The following is a 14885-nucleotide window of genomic DNA, read 5'->3' as shown; positions in this document are numbered from 1 at the left end:
AGCAAACATCTTATTTGTTTAAGGCTGTCATACAGTTTTTAAGTTCAATAACCATTTGCAGGCTGGTTACAAGATTTAGTAGCAGTGGTTGTAACTGCAGAGGCCTGCAGAGGCAGGAGTGAAGCAACAGCATCTATTGGAGCAACTGAGATTTGGAAATACAGAGCAGTGTTGGGCAAACTGCCTCTACTTCTCGTATTTTCCTTTTCCTTTCCCTTGTTCCCTCCCCATAGCTTTGCTGCACAGAGCATCCCATCCTTTGGAAATAAACGTTGTATTTTATCCCCCAACAACATCAAGGGACCATCCCTCTGCTTGGGTGTTGTGTTTGCCCTAGCAGCAGGTGACTCCTCTGGTCTTCATCCGCTTCAAATCCTCTTGTTCCTCCTTTTAAAACACAGTTGCTTTCAGGAGGGCCGAGATGAAAGTTTCCATTAAAACAAGCCCCCGCCATGGAACGAAGGCCAGCTCGGGCGGCGTGGCTGCCAACTTGCCACCGAGGGGACGAGCCTTTCATCTCCCAGCTGCCCTCCCCACCCGGCTGTTTGTCCCGGCCCCAGCAGCAAAGGTTGTTTGTCTTCAGTGCAAGACTTTAGCCCATGAAACTTTGAAGTTTCCTGCCTGGCTCAGTGTCACCTACTGTTCCTGTCAGCAGCGGCCAGATAAACCTGATGGGCTCAAGGTGTCCGCTCTAATGCCTTCATTGACACGTAGGCTCGTCTTCAAACGCTTGGGTAAATGGCTGAGTGTGGAGATAGTAATGCATCATTAATCCTCTGCCAGATAAGCACCCTGGTGTATGTGCTGGCCCTCGCTTCCTAAGGCCCTAACAACCCCCAAATCTTACAAATTAGCACCTCACCGAGATCAAAGATTTTGCTTTCCTTTCTTTCTGCCGTTACCTACTGGCAGGGTTTAGACACCGAGCCCTCTCCAGCCCACGCACGACTTACCCCAGTTACAGAGCAAATGGTTAAATTACACTTGTGAGAAGGTCTGGCTGTCTGTCCGTGGTCATTTCCCCAAAGAAACACTCTGGGAGGGGAAACCTTTTCTCTTACAGGATGGCGATGACATACAGCAATTTAATTTTTTTTTCATTGCCCACATAAGCTTATGATGAAAGCAGCAAAATCCTCCCAAGGCTTGTGTTTACGAATACATTGCGTTGTGTGCAATCACAATTTTAAAGGATACTTGATACCAAACCTTGAGCGAGGGGGTATTGCTTGGTCTTTCCTGAAAATGCCCTGCACAGCCACTGTCCTGCATGACAGACTGACCCCAAAACAAGCGGACAGGTCTGAAAAGTGCCACGTACACAGAGAGAGCATCTTGCAAAAGAAAATAAGGTATTTTTCACAGAAAGACTCTTTCAGTTTCTCCTTCGACATGGTATGGAGCGCCATGCACCTGCATGAGCCGTAGCTATGGATAAATACTCTTTTATGTACATCTTTAGCATATGTATAAAGTGTGTGGTAAAAGGGAGCACTGGCATCAGCCATGATGCCGCGCGCAGTGTTTAAGTCATACGTACATACATAGTACGTAACATGGTTCATATAGAGGTGCCTGTCATTAAAAAAGTGTCAAAGGGTTTAAAACAAACAAACAAAAAATGATATGATGATAAAAGTGTTAGAGGAGTTGGATCTCCCTCATCCAGCCACCTCAGCATCTGGAGAGGAGATGATGAAGACTCATGTAAGCCAGCTAGTAGTAAATGGTGAAAAGGTAAGTATAGGTAAGGCTCAAAGAAATCAGTATGTCTTTTCTGGCAGGATTTATCACTCTGGAGGTCTCGAAACTTCTGCTGGGTTTTCCCCTAATACCTTTTTAGGACAAACAAAAAAAGGTCCTTTCTTCCCAAAGGCACCCTCCTCCCTCTCCTTATGCAATATCTCAGTGATTAAAGCATCCATTTAGGATGTGGGAGATGCACATTGAAGTTCCTCCTTGCCTGGAGGGGTTTGGACCTAATCTCCGACATCAGGAGAGCGTCCAGCCAGCTGGGCAGGAGCATGATCTGGGGGAGAGGGAGGACGAAGGGTCGCCACCCCACCCACCCAGCCCCACATCACAGCTCCTAGCAGGCTGGGTAAAATTTAAAAAACCCTCTCTTTAAAACGAAAAGAGAAATGTTCCTGTAGGTCATACATGTCATACTTTCAAAGAAGAGAGTTGGCATCTTCATTTTTGCCCGCAAAGGTAAGTAAGAAAAAATAATAACCTGGTGAAACCAGGGTTTAAATGAAGTTTCATGAAGCTTTAATGAAGTTTAATGAAGTTTTCATTTTTAAAGAAGTTTCTCTTTTATGCTATTAAATAACTCCTCCTACCCATGAAAGAAGCTGCTGGTGACTTACTTTCCCAGGACAAGTGAAGAGTGGGTTCTGTACACGGAGGACAAAACTTTATCATCTGTGGCTTGTGCTATGAGCCAAATCCTTGGGTAGGAAAGAAATTATTTAGAAAGCAAATGCTTGTAGCACATTTAGCAAACACTGCCCAGAAAAAAATGATGCTAGGTTTGGTTTGGCTGTGATGGCTTGAATGTGTCACTGCTTTAACCACAGAGGATACTTTACACACTGGCTTCTCCTGCGCCATTCGTTACAATAACCGGTGTCCTGGATGTGTGGCAGTGTTAGCAGCAGTGAAAGCACATGAAAAAATTGTGGCTAGTAAAGACTATATTATTTTAACAGTGTTTTAAGTCATCCCTTCCAGAATAATATGGGTGTGAAGCATTTCGCTGACCCATTCCCAACATGCCAAACCATTCCTACAGCAAGGCCAGTGGATTTTCTAACTCTATTTTGTCCAGAAAGGTGCATAAAGCATGAAGGAATGGCTCCATAATAAGCTGGAGGAGGCAATGCTTATCATTAACATTTGTGTTGATGTACCTTCACGGCTGAGGTCTTCCCTTGCCCCCAGCTCCTGGGAGGGCTGCAGTGAGCCATAGCACGCTCTGAAGCCACAGACACAGTGTTGGGCTCTGGACCCACAAGGACCTGTTGCGCCAAACTGGACTTTAGGGCAAGGTACATTGGCTGTAGGTCAAAAATGAGCTGGATGTAGCCATGGGAGTACCTATGCAGCTTTACACTTAGAGACTACGGATGGGATTCAGTCACCTAAATGTAGTTATGTGAGGTGCTATAGGGGGTATTGAGAACACCTCCAGCTCCTCTTCCTCAGGGTGCAGGTCTCCTGCAGGTTCTGCTTTGTATCTGCTGGTCCCTTTTGGCTGGAAGTGAAAATCTGGGGCTCCTGATGGCGTCTGGCAAGCAAGGAGGATGCTAGACCAAGCCATTATCTGAAGTCAGGCCGCAGCAATCGGCAAGTGGAAGAGCAGATGTGAGATCTTCCTACTCAATCTCCTGCCTCCGCTTTTGAAGTGTGAGATTAATGACCATATCAGACTGTTGACTTTACAGAGGCTATAGTTTGGGCTAATGTCATAGTGTGATACTTCAATAGCGGGAGGACGATCCTTGTGTCTGACAAAAGCAGCTAATAAACAAAGATAAATTGAATGTACTTCCAGGTTATTAATGACTTCCCAGCAAAGTAATCTCTAGAAACAATAGGGAAATGTTTACTCAGCAGGTTATAGTTTTACTTAGGTTAATGGCTGTTGAATTAACGAGCAGCTCAGGCAATGCATCAGTGTGTGCTTCGCGGCAGCATCCTGCAGGGACGGATCAAATGGTATGTTTTGGGTTGGTGGGGAAGGAATGCTCAGCTGTGACCTGTGTCTTCTCCAGTACATGGAGATGCTGGGAAAAATAATTGGAAGCACTCTTCGCTGAGTGCCACTCAGAAGATGAAGCGCTCTGTTTATCTGCCCTTGTTTGCCTAGTCTTTCTTCTTCATCTTCAAAGCATTTGGCTAACGTTATCCCATTAACATCCGGGCAGGAAAGGTAAGCAACGGGCGCTGGTGAGGGGACAAGTCTCTATGCTGCTGACGTCCACAAGCACCACCAGGAGCTGGCATGGGGGGACACCCACCCCCAAATGGTGCATATTGCCCATACCCAGGGCAAGGAAAGTCCCACCCTGCCCAGGTCCTCCTCCTTATGGGATAGGGATGCTGCCAGTGGTACGGGCTGAACAACTGCTGCCCAGATATGGATTTACGGGGAACACTCTGAGGCAGATGCTTGGCCTTGGTCAGCCATTTCCAACAGCTAAAATGAATCCTCCTGCAGGGGTTTTGCTGGAAATAGGAGCTGAACGTAGACATGCACGGTCCTCTGGGCACCTGAGCTACCAGTAGTGACTGCCCATGGGTAGGGCAATACTAGTTTTAAATACAGGGCTTTTTCCCATTTGGGAAAAAAAAAAAGTTTTTCTTTTTTACCCAAGGTTGCCCAGTGAAAGTAGAGCCAAAGCGTAAACGGAGCCACCAAGAGAAAGTGAGGTTTGTTTTTCTATTGCATTTCTGAACAGTTTGAACACTGTAATTTCGGCATGTGGTTCAGCTGAAGGCAATCCCACCGGGACGCTGCAGGACTTTGAGCAGTTTCTCCATAGTTAATAGCTCTTTAAGGAAGAATCTATTAATTTCTCCTTCTTCTTCTGCCTTTCTTCCAGCCCAAAACTGCTGAGAAAAATCACGTGAACCTGGGCGCTTGGGAGGAGAGACAGAGGGGGCTGCACCAGGGGGAGAAAACAATATGGTTTTAAAAGGAAAAGAGGTAAAATTCCAGATATTTGGAGTAGCCACACGACCCCAGCATTGCTCTCAGCTTTGCAAATCTTTGGCTGTCACTCTCAACGAATTCCCTGTCTGCTGCCAACAGGAGGGCAAGAAAACTAACATGAATTACCTCTGGTCTCACGCTGCCGGGAGCAGCGCATAGCGTCTTACATCGAATTAAAACCTTTATAAGAAGAAGATAATAATCCCCCATGCTTTCTTACCTCCCTGGCAAGGATGCCACGAAGGGCAGCGTCTCATTTTCCCTGTGAACGTCTTGACATGACGTTTTTCTATCGGGTGCTTGAATTACAGCTCGATCGCCGGCAGTCACCTGCTGCGCGGCGCTGTCATTCGCACTCCCCATCTTCCTGTCTGCTGGTCATGTCAGAAGGTCGCGCAGCGTGAGTGGGCTGATTTATGGGCAAGCCGGAGCACACAAAGGCTTTCGGAGGAAGTCGGAGCTCTCCCGCCAGAGCCTTTCAAGGCCGGCGAGTCGGGTGGCGCGGGGCTGCCGCGAGGAGCTGCCGCCCAGATGAGGCTACCTCACCGGCAGCATGGTGCTGTGGGGAGCATGCCTAGCTGACATAAACAGGCTGCTTACTTGGGGTTTTTAAGCAAAAATAGAGAAAAAGATCCAGATTTTTAAAAATTGTAAATCAATATTAAAAAAAAAATTAATCAATATAAACCAATAGTTTTTAAAAATCAGTATTAAAAAAATTGATACTTCACCTAATATCCATTGCTTCTTAGTTAAAGAGCTGATGCTGCCCTACAGGGATGCGTTGCTGCTTTGGGAGCGATGTGTCTCAAGAGAAATCAAACCTCTTTTTTTTTTTTTAAGCCAGACTTTCCCCTTGTGCGTTTGCTGCCCAGCTTTCCCGGCGATCCAGTCCTCACCCTCCTCCACCTGTTTTGCCCCACTTGGTTCTCCAGCTCCACGCAGGCATGTCGACACCATCCCTGCACCCGAGTCAAGCACAGGTTGCAATAGCCCATGTGAAAAGGGTGAGAGCTGAGTTGAGGTCACTGGCAAATATCCTGGGATTTTTTTAGCCTCAGTTTAAGCGTGTGCTGCCTCAAGTCTCATTGATATTTAGCATTTTAAAAAGCTAAGTAAATGCAGCGGTCCCCACATGTGCCTGGTGCGTATTTTATTTGTGACTTATTGTCTAGAGAGCACTGTAGTAGCAATCAAAAAAAACCTGCATTCTTTTTCTTTTTGTTTTACTATAGGGAAAAGGATCCTCATGCAGATTTACTAATTTTAAAAAAATTTTTTGGCTAATCTTTTGTACTTGTGTGCATGACTTCCACAGCAAGGCTCAGCCTGCGCCTGATGTGCAGTGTCCGCTCCATGTGAAACAGAGGACCTGTAACATGCCCCGGTGGCTGTGCTGATTTATTATATTAATTTTTATAGAGAAAGATTAAATTCTTGGTTTTGAGCCTTTTTTTCTTTTATGCAGTAAATAAATCCTGGTGGAAAGTGTTCCATGGCTTGTTACTGAGAATGGGATGCTACCTTCTTTAGATGAACACACAGGGACAAAGCATTTAAATTTTTGTGTCAATATCCCACGTCCTTGGCATAATAATTGTAAATATCTTTTGAAAAAACAGTTTTCTAAAGCAGAAAGTTTATTGTTTTATGGCTGGGAGAGCCGTGGCCAGAGCAACAGCAAAGGGCAGTTATCGTTATGTTAATGTGTGTGCATATATGTGTATAAAATCAATTATATATATCTATATTTAGAGTATATGTTGATATATAGAGAGTACCATCATGCATGTAGTCATTTTCTTTTTTGCTTAGGAATGAAGGAGGGGGGGGGGAAAAACCCAAACAAGTTCTCTGGCCCTGAATTTCAATGAAAAATTACGCTTCAAAGTACCCGACTGAGAGGAGGAAAACGGCAACAGTAGTTTTTCTTGCACTGGTTCATCACGGTGTTGGATACAGTTAAAGGAAAAGTTTGCCAGAGTCTCGCACAGCAAATCAAAACATTTCAGTGAAAGAAACCAGCTTTGAAGGGACCACCTACCATAAACATTATTCTGAAAGCCTAAATTCTTAGCACAAGCATCCAAAGAGTAAATGATAAACAGATGAGGGAGCAAACTGAAATTTCACAGAGTAGTAACATTAACTTTCTGCATGTGTCAAAGAAATACGTCTCTCAAAAGAGCAGCAGAGCTGTTTACTATTAACAGTGTCACTTTATTTATATACACAGCACCCGGCACCGTTCTGACCCACTTGATCGGACACTCAAAGGCATTACTCCTTGGCTGCCAAGCTACAGTTTAATTCACTGCAATATAACTTCTATTTCTGCTGGTCTCTGGTGTACGCCTACATCATAGCGATCAAATTGCATGCACTTTTGGTCATCTTTAGATGTTCTATACAGCATGTTTCCAGGTGCACACAACTTTTATTACTGGCTGCACTAGGAACAAACAAATCGCAGCAGCTGTAATGCAAATTTGGGCATTAATAGCCCTGGATTGGCTTTTTTTTTGTTGCCTTCCTTGAAGTTGTCCATCACTTTCTGACCTCCCAGCAGCACTCAGCACCTGCAGCATCTGCCAGCACCCTTCGGCCAGCCACACCACCCACTCTGCCGTGTCCCAACATTTCCAAATGATTTCTGCTGGTTTGATTTTGTCACCATTTCATAAATTGGTAACAAATGTATAAACCAGTTCAACAGCTCATACAGCATTTGGATGTACAGCTCCAATATATCACGAGCTATGTACAGAGGATATTTATGGCTGAGAACAAAAAAAAGGGAAAAAACCCTACCAAATATGTTTTACTTGCTGTCAGGTTATGGTAAAAATCCTGGGGTAGCCTGAAAAAAAGCCACCACCTGAAATATATTAGGGCAGTCATGTCTCAGGCCAAATAAAACACACACACGGCTCCTGTGTAATAAATAAACAAGTAAATAAAAGGGTCTAACGAACAAACTCTTTGCCTTTCACAAGGTGCTGTGGAGCCCTGAGCGCCTGCACATTGCGTCCCAGCAGCTGCTGGCAGTCACAGCCCTCCCGGTGAATCATCCCCAGCATTTATAAATATATTCCCCAACCAGCAAGTTGCTGCCTTGCCCTGGTATAGTCGAAAGCAAATTATTTGCTCCAAACCCTTTTGATTTTGGAAACATCACATATTTGTGACAGTCTGACCTGCCTTGTTAAATTTGTCTTGTATGCAGGAAACCAGACTGGTGGTGGTGGTGGTGACTGGTGTCACCTTCTAGAGACACCAACACGGTCCAGCAAAACTGGGCATCTTGTGGAGAATGAGGCTTTTGGTGCTTGTGGTGTGACATTTAAGTTCCTAACTATAAATCATGGGAACTTTGGACTGATCTGAGGGTTTAACACCTTCTTGACCCCAGAAATTCAATTTGTATTTCTGAGGCAGCAGGTCCTGGATTTTTCTGTACCTGAGGCAACATCCCACCTTCACAGTTCAATACCAGCGGGCCCAGAATTTCGAGGTGGAAGTTTGATAAAAGCCGTAGGGTTAACTGCCCAAGGATGTCCATGCCCTACTAGTACCCCTTCTTCTATATAATCTTCTTTAAAATTCCTTTCTTCCCTATGCCTAATTTGGGAAGTGCATGAACACCACAAATCCATGGGCATAGCCAGATACCCCAAACCCTAGCTTGGACACGGCCTGTCCTTTCCCCACCTCCATGGGTCCTAAATTGAAATGAGCTTGCATGGTCTCTCTTGAAGGAAAACTAACTGCGCCAGATAGTGGTGCAGCTGAAAGGGAGCATGGACTCTTTGTATTTGGGAAGAGAAAAAATGGTAATAAACCTAAATCCAGAGCATTTCATGGCCGAAACCCCAACCATTTCATTATGGGAAGCCCAGGTCTCCTGTAGCTCCTCCTTGCACCTCCAACCTCACCTAACAAAGACCAAGGAGTTAACACAGGCTGAGTTTTTGCGTGCTACCAGCGATGATTGAAGACCATCCAGACAGGACTGAAATGATGATGGCGTTTCAGTGTGGTGGCCAAGCCTTTCCATGCTGGGATCCCCAGTAACAGGGTTTGGAAAGAGCTGCCTTGTGCTGCACGGTCGATAGGGTTCGCTTTGCACATGTGTCTGTCCAGGCTTTAATGAAAGGATCCTGGGTGAAATCTGTTCATCTGCAGTCTCTCATTTCAACGCATCCCTAAGTATACTGTGTGCACCCTGGAGAACTGGTAACCTACTATCAAGGGCCTGATACTGTGAAATGTGGAGCAATTCCTGGGAGGTGCTGAGTATCTGCAACCTCCAGAAGTCCCTCCGTGCTTCCCAGCACCAAATGAACAGGGAGAGTTATTCCAAGGTCTGCAAACCAAAGCAAGGATCCAACCCAAGCCAGCTCTTGCCCTGTGTTATTTGCATCTTGCTATGTTTAACTCCAGATCACAGTTTTTAGTAAACCGGGCTCAAAAATTATTCAAGCGGGTTAGCGTTTGGCTGGCGGCTGGCAAACCTTGGGTAGTTATTTCCTGTTCCTGTTATTTAGCTACTTTTACATTTGTCAGAGTTAATGTGGTAGGCTTTTAGCAGCAGACATTTCTTTTTAGGCTGGAAAGTCTGTAAGAGAGTGGGACGATGAAGTGAGCACTGGGGCCACCAGCTGCTTTAAAGCACAAGAGGGCGATGGGCTTGTGGTGGTGACTGGAAGAGGGACATGGGCTCTCCAAAACATACCTGTGGATACCAGACCTGGATGCACTGTAACAACAATTCGTATTAGAAGAAGATCAAGCCTTTCTTTCCAAGATTTTGGCCCTAAAAAAAAATATTCATGTTCACCTACAGTCCTGGACATTAATCTTGGTCCCGTTGTCTGCAATGAAAATAATTTGCCTTTTTTTTTTTTTCCAGCTTGCCTACAGACACTTGCCAACAAACACAGTGATGCGGGGATGGATTTGTGTAAGGGGATGGCTCTAGCGGTTGAGCCCTCTGGACCTTGTTCTGCTGTAACATTGCAGAACAACCACTGTTAACAGTGTTGTATGATGACTAAGTATGTGGAAATACAGTATCTGTCTTTTTAAGCAGCTCATGCAGATGCTGTACCCGGTCGGAGAACAGACCTTCATGCAGCTTTCCTTTTATTCACTTTTCTTTTTTGAAATTACAGGAGTTAAAGAAAAACCAACAAGCCCACGTGCAACAACTGGCAAGAAAGCAATTTCAAATGGGAGCCTCCGCGGATGACGGCCTCACAGCAGGAGTGTCATTACTGCGTGATGGTGCTTGGTCTCGCCTTTTAGGACTAAAAGCATCCTTTGGCTGATCATCAAGCCTACCTGATATGACCATTATTTCAATTCTGTGCTTTAATTCAATTCAGTGCTTGCAGAGCATAATAAACCCTACTTCACAAAAGAATAATTTGGGGTATGAATATTTTTTTTAATTAATTGTCATGGAACATCTGGTGCAGTAAATGAAGAGATATCAAGTCTACGATTAAAAAAGCTAAGTCCTATGTTGGAAAATAGTTTTTCATGGAGAATCAAGTGCTGCCTTGAATCACTTACTCTCCTTCTGCTCTTTACGCAGAGCTGCCCTGCGGTGTTAGCTGTATTATACATGATTATTCTCCCAAAGCTGTACTCCTCTTCTTACAATAGTTTCATTACTACTTAATTAATGAACAGTTCAAGGGCAGCTAGGCACTTGCCTTTTGTTTCAATCAACCACTGTGACTCAGGGCATAATTTCACTTCCAGTGTAAAAATATGGCCAAAACCCCCATCACTGCCATTGTTATCCTGCCCCAGGCAAGAGCCTTGGGTAAGTGGACATTGCTGGCCAGGAGTCGGGTGATTATAGGACTGAACTCCACTGAATAATGCAAAATCGAAAACATTCAGGCCACGGTGTTTTCTGGGATGCTTCATGCTGGAATGAAACCTACTCACACGAGGAAGGGCTGCTGCTGGGACATGGTTTTGGGCAGAAGAGCTGAATTTATTTCCATCCTAACCAGACCAAACACAGTGCTATTTGTGTGCTCTCTTCCCCAGGATGCTGGTGTAAATGCTTTCTTAGACAGCCCCTGGGCTGCAGCACTGGGGAAAGACACCCAGAATTTACCTTCCAACCATCTATAGAGTATATTGAAATGCAACTACTACTTTCACTTATAGATTGTGGTTTTTCCCCCCTTAAATTGCCATGCTTTCCTCCAGTTAAGTCACAGTCACGTGGACAAGACCACACCTTGGTGATCATTGGACTATAGTAGACAACTTTTTCATGGGTGTTGAGTTGGGGGAAAAGGTGGCTTGTAAATAAGGGCAGGAGAGGACTATTCCTGTGTTCTGGGAAAAAAAGAATGATGCCCTGATTGTAGACAGAGGCAAAGGCTCCTGTATTCTTGCTGGGCACATGGGAAACTCTATAAATTTTTGCTGGTGTATCCTTGAAATGCACCTTTCAATCCCACCAGAGCCTTGGAAAAGCTTCATCTGCTGAAGCCACCATATCCCAGGGCAGAATTAGGTTTGAAGCTCAGCTCATGTGGGGTGTGAGCACTGGCATGGTTTTGCCGTTCTGCCAAAAATTGAGCCCTGTTGTCATCCTCCTCCCATTCTGCACCTGGCTTGATGTGCTTTGAGGAATAACAGGTCATGCCATTGCCTGACAAATTACTCCCTTGAAGCTGAAAGTCACTTTGTGTTACGTGTCTGTGTGCAACCTGCTGAAACACAGCACAAGTTTTGCTAGGCACAAGCATCACTTCTTGATGCCATGGCAAAAGACACACTGAGATCTACTGCTTCTAGGCTGAGTCAACAAGAAGAATAGTGTTGATAGAAGTTAAGGGAATGAAGATAATAGACGCTCTGCTGTTGCTAGCTGAAAGGAAAATAGATTTTTGGACTGCAGTGGTGGAAGGCAGAAAACAAGATGCTCTTGGGAAGCCTCCAACCACTGATCCTGCAGTATGACACCACAAGCTGAATCAGGAACCAAATCTAACCCAAATTAGGTTAGAAAAACTTTGTGGGGCCACAGAAATGGAGTTGAGGAGAGGATGGAAAGCTGAACCTAACTGTCAAACCCATGATGATTAGACTAGCCACAGAATAGCTCTAAGCTAAAGATAAGTGCCACACAAACATGCAAGTTCCTCGACATGCAACACACAGGTCTCTTTTTTTTTTGTCATTTCACTTTAAAAAAAATTTCATTTCAGGTCCCTGTTTTGCTAGACTGTCAATCCTTTAAACACAACAGGGTTGGTTCCTAGTTGGGGAATAACCACAAGCCAATTAGAAGTTAAATTGTTGAGCAGTATGCATCTAATTGAAGTCTCTACTTTCTGCCTGCTATTTTTAGTGTTTGGACCGAGCTACAGCTCCACGTAGGGTATAATCATGTTTATTTAAGAGCAACGTGTACCTCAGTGAGAAAAAAAAAAATAATCCAGCAGCCAGAGCTGTTTTTTACCAAATATACATGGGCGGGTGGTACACTTCAGGTCTAGACTGCTCTGTCTCCTGTTGTATCCTATCTCCCATCAGGCGTGCAACCTTTTGGCTGCAAGACTCTGCCTGCAATGCGTGCATGCACGTGCTTTAACGCAAAGCGCATTTTCCCCATTCTTTTTTTTTGTAATTTCTTTTCATCTATTATCATCATTTCCTGATCCTCTTCTACATACATTGGAGCAGTGACAAGAGACTCTGCTTGTGCTGGAGAAAAAAAAATGGGCTGACACATTTATAACTTAGAAGGTAAAAAGCTGAAGAAGGTGCTATGAGTCAGCCCTGAGCAGCCTGCCCTTTCCCAGGGGTTTTGGGGAGTATTTTGGATATGCTCTTGGGTAGTTAAGAAGTGATGTGAAGGGCACCAGCAAAGTGCTAGTGCTGGAGTTTCTGGGTGGCTTCCAACAAGAGGAGTTATAGAAAAATGCTGATTTGCTGGAAGTTTTCAATGTCTGGGCTCTAAACAGTCAGGGGACTGGTGGGACTGGGATGGGACAACCTCAACATCAGGTTGGATGGCTTGAAAGTCAAGACATTTTTGTCTATGCTTGATGAGTAAAGGGCCAGGAAGGGGGTGGAAAGGGAAAGCAGGACAAGGGAACCAAATCCCATCAAAAACAGGAGAAGAAAAGGACCTTTCCAGCAACTTGTCAAGTGGACATAACAGGGTCAAGACAAGTCAGCAGTAAATCGAGGGTGGACAGCCAGGCTATAGCTGACATTGGGTTGCAAATGAGACCATCAGGTCGGTGTTATAAGAGCTGAAGATCAGGGGGTGAGGACATGACCAGATGGGACACGTGTTGGGAACCAGAGCGGAGATGAGCAGATTCGTAATGTGACACAAAGCCTGAAAAATGAGAGAGGGAGAGCTTAAGAGCTTTAAGCAGTTTTTTAGCCAGAGGTTGCAACAGAAGCTTTGGCTCTGCCAAAATACTACATCAGTCATCTTAGCTTTAGCTATGATAAGAAGGGAGATAAGGAGGCCGATTTGTGCCTTAAAAAGCTCTGTCTCTACTGTGACTGCTCATTGTGACCTAATTGGTTTATTTCCGTAAAACACCCCAAGGAAGTAAACAAAAACAAAGCCCCAGCAGAATCCAGTGTTATACTTGTTCTTTGTAGCATCTGATTTTTCTTATTCATCTATATGCCTGTTGAATAGTTTGTGTGCATGCCAAGTCACATTGGGAGGAAAATAGTGGGGGTTTTTTTCAGGAATTTTGCGTACATTCCTCTTTCTCACCACAAAAGGAGTTTTAGTTTGTTTCTGTAAGAAGCCATAAATTTTATTCAAAAAATTCCCACACTGATTTATCCCATCTCAGTGGCTCTGCAAAATATAAAGCCAGTACTAAACAAAATGCAGCAGCGCCCTTTTAAAAACACAAGCCTGGAAGGATAAAGCCTCAGAACTTCATCCTAAATCTGTGTCCTTGCTCCTCATTTTGTTTCACAGCATTAGATGTGTGTCCTGGTTTTGGCTGGGATAGTTTTCTTCACAGTAGCTAGTATGGGGCTGTGTTTTGGATTTGTGCTAAAAAGTGTGTTGATAATGCGGAGATGTTTTAGTTGTTGCTAAGCAGTGATTCCACTAATCAAGGACTTTTTCAGCTCCCCGTGCTCTGCTGGGTGCACAGAAGCAGCTGGGAGGGGACACAGCCGGGACAGCTGACCCCAGCTGACCAAAGGGCTGTCCCACACCGTATGATGTCATGCTCAGCATATAAAGCTGGGGGGAAGAGGAAGGAAGGAGGGGAAGAAGGCAGAGTGAAGGCATTTGTCTTCTCACATAACTGTTACGCGTGATGGAGCCCTGCCTCCCTGGAGATGGCTGAGCCCCCGCCTGCCCGTGGGAAGGCATGAATGAATTCCTTGTTTTGCTTTACTTGTGCACATGGCTTTTGCTTTACCTATTAAACTGTCTTTATCTCAGCTCATGAGTTTTCTCACTTTTTCTCTTCTGATTCTCTCTCCCATCCTGCCAGGGGAGAGTGAGCGAGCGGCTGCGTGGGGCTGAGATGCTGACAAGGGGGAAATGAAAACCAAAATATATGCAAACTGATGTTCTGAGGCTCAACAATATTTAAGGGATAAAGTAAGAAACTGAGGATGTTGAGTTACCCAAATACTCCTATAGAATACATTTATCTCTGTAACAGGTAGGTGCAGGTAACAGTCTTCAAATTTTAGTGACAATGAAGGTTTTTAATAGCGGTAGGCTACTTACTAGTAAGAAGTGTTCAGGACTAAGGTGTTATGACAGCAAAGAAAACTTCAGCTTTGAAAGGCTCTTACTTCACTAATTATTTATTTAGTTACATCCACAGCTTAAGACAGAGTCAGATCTAAGAAAGGATCAAGATACTGAGATAAGAAGGATCTGGTTCTAGGCCATTGAATTTCTGACACATGAAAAGTTGCCTAAAAACAAAAGCTGAAAAAATGCCATCAAGAACACTACATCAGGCCTGGTCCCATCTCCAGGGGGTGTTTAAACACTTCTTGAAGCTGGTTCCCCCAGTCTAAGGATGATGCTTGTGTTGCACAGCCACACTCACACCGACACAGTAGGCAGGGTGTCAGGAGCTTGCAGGACACAGCACCACCCATAGGACATGCCAACAGACCCCGT

The sequence above is a fragment of the Phalacrocorax carbo genome, chromosome 13, assembly GCF_963921805.1.
Source record: "Phalacrocorax carbo chromosome 13, bPhaCar2.1, whole genome shotgun sequence".
Lineage (NCBI taxonomy): Eukaryota > Metazoa > Chordata > Aves > Suliformes > Phalacrocoracidae > Phalacrocorax > Phalacrocorax carbo.
The sequence above is the reverse complement of the archived record's forward strand: the minus strand, read 5'-3'. Positions refer to the sequence as shown.